Source organism: Marmota marmota, unplaced genomic scaffold (assembly GCF_001458135.2).
Source record: "Marmota marmota marmota unplaced genomic scaffold, marMar, whole genome shotgun sequence".
Classification (NCBI taxonomy): Eukaryota; Metazoa; Chordata; class Mammalia; order Rodentia; family Sciuridae; genus Marmota; species Marmota marmota.
The window spans coordinates 9,911,647-9,913,649 of record NW_026000229.1 but is presented as its reverse complement, the minus strand read 5'-3'; the positions used below and the strand labels follow the sequence as shown (position 1 = coordinate 9,913,649).

At 42.6% G+C, this 2,003-nt stretch overlaps 1 protein-coding gene across 4 annotated transcripts in view; it reads right to left on the bottom strand.

Annotated features, from left to right (window-relative positions):
- Celf6 (CUGBP Elav-like family member 6) overlaps window positions 1-524 on the bottom strand; it is a 31,062-nt gene extending 30,538 nt beyond the window's left edge. For all 4 annotated transcript variants that reach the window (XM_048793640.1, XM_048793645.1, XM_048793646.1 and 1 more), the window contains exon 1: window positions 520-524. The gene's annotated coding sequence lies outside the window, so the exon portion shown is untranslated. The remainder of the gene's footprint in view (window positions 1-519) is intronic.
- Between the last annotated feature and the right edge of the window lie 1,479 nt (window positions 525-2,003).

The following is a 2,003-nucleotide window of genomic DNA, read 5'->3' as shown; positions in this document are numbered from 1 at the left end:
CCGGGGCGGGGCGGGCCGGAGCCGAGGCGGCGGGACGCTGGGGTCTGGCTTGAGGTCCCAGCGCCGCGCTTTCTGGGCTCCGGCCCGAGCTCCGGGAGCCAAGCCCCGAGCCCCAGCCCCCGTGCTGGGTGACGTCAGGCAGCTGGCCGCTGAGTCTACGCAAATGATTTGCATAATGAGGAAGCAGTGGCCAATCAGAGTGGGAGTTGACCGGGCTCTGCCAGGGGCGGGAGGGGCGGCCGGGCTCACGCGCTGCTGCTCGCTATGGCAACAAGACCCTCTGATGCCCTGTATGTGTTGAGTAAGTGCGGGCGTGGCCGTGGATGGCGCGTGTGCGCCTAGGACCGCATGAGGGGGAAGTAGCTTCGTCATGCGTGGTGGTATCTGCGAGAGTCGGAGCTAATCCCCTCCTCACACACAGGCAAATGCAGGCACACACACCTCTAAAAGCTGGAGCCTTTTCTGCGGAGGTAGATGGGGATTCCTCTTCTCTTTGCCCACTACCTAAGCCAGTCCCACTGAGCCGATCCCGTCCCTCCCCATTACACATCTCTCTGATGTCTTCAACTATTTCCTTACTGCTGAGCTTCAAACGCACCCGTTTCCCCTGAATCCTAAAAAGAAAAGGTAGACTTTTTAAAGAAGAAAGAAAGAAAAAGAAACCCCAAAACATTCTTTGAACAGTGATTTCCTTCTCGAAAGAGAGAGAAAACTTATATTACCCTTATTTTTTAAGCACCCGTTACTAACGCACCGGGTGCCTGGTTCATTCCAATTTTGTGAGCTCGGGAGTGTTATCCCCCTTTTCCGGAAAAGGATGCTGAGGTTTTAAGTGTCAAGGAGGTTAGTGCTAGACCCGCCCCTAACATTTGCTGGGCCTAAAGCAAAGAAGATATGGAAATAGACGTCTCGCGTGTTTAAATATTTAAAAGCTATAAATCAAATTGCAATTTGTTACTATTGTATTTATGGATTTTATGTTTACCTTTTATTTTAACAAATACACGTTCATAAAAACAAAAATGATATGTACAGCTGTGTTTATTTTATTACAACAGAAAGTTGGGAAAATACCAGAACCAATGGATCTTTATTACTCTTGCACATGATTAGGTATTTTCTTGATGGGCCAGTGATTTGGACAAAGTAGCAGTAGTTTATAAATTATATATTTATTCCACAAAAGTCTTGTCTCTTTCAGTAGAAGTGCTAATTGTATTGTTTTTTTAAAGTATTTATTTTTTAGTTGGACACAATCTTTAGTTTATTTTTATGTGGTGCTGAGGATCGAACCCAGTGCTTTGCGCGTGCCAGGCGAGCGTGCTACCACTTGAGCCACATCCCCAGCCCTAATTTTATTGTTTTAATAGAGATTTAGCACAACATGTGATCATTGCTTCAAGAAATGCCCAAGAGCATCAGTAACAATCGGAATCATCAAAAAATTTCGTAAACCAACATTCAAATTCAGAAATCATAATTTTTAAAAAATATTTTTCTCCCTTAATAGAAAATTTCTCCTTATAATTAGTTGATTATAAAATGGGTAACCAGAACATTTTACTTTCATGTATTTTTAAAATTTCCCTGAGATTTTCTCTTTGACCTATGGGGTTTTTTTGTTTTGTTTTGTTTTGTTTACAAATGTGTTGTATAGTTTCCAGATGTTTAGAGATTTTCCTGTTCTATTTCTGTTATTGATTTCTAGTTTGAGTCTACTGCTCTTTTCTTTTACACCATTCAGTTCTTTTACATTTGTTGAGGTCTCTTTTGTTGCCTACAGAATATGATCTATTTTGGAAAATGTTTTGTTGATTAGTTTATTGAAAAGAATGTGTGGGGCTGAGGATGTGGCTCAAGCGGTGGCGAGCTCGCCTGGCATGTGTGTGGCCCAGGTTCGATCCTCAGCACCACATACAATCAAAGATGTTGGGTCTGCCGAAAACTAAAACTAAATATTAAAAAATTCTCTCTCTCTCTCTCAAAAAAAAAAAAAAAAAAAA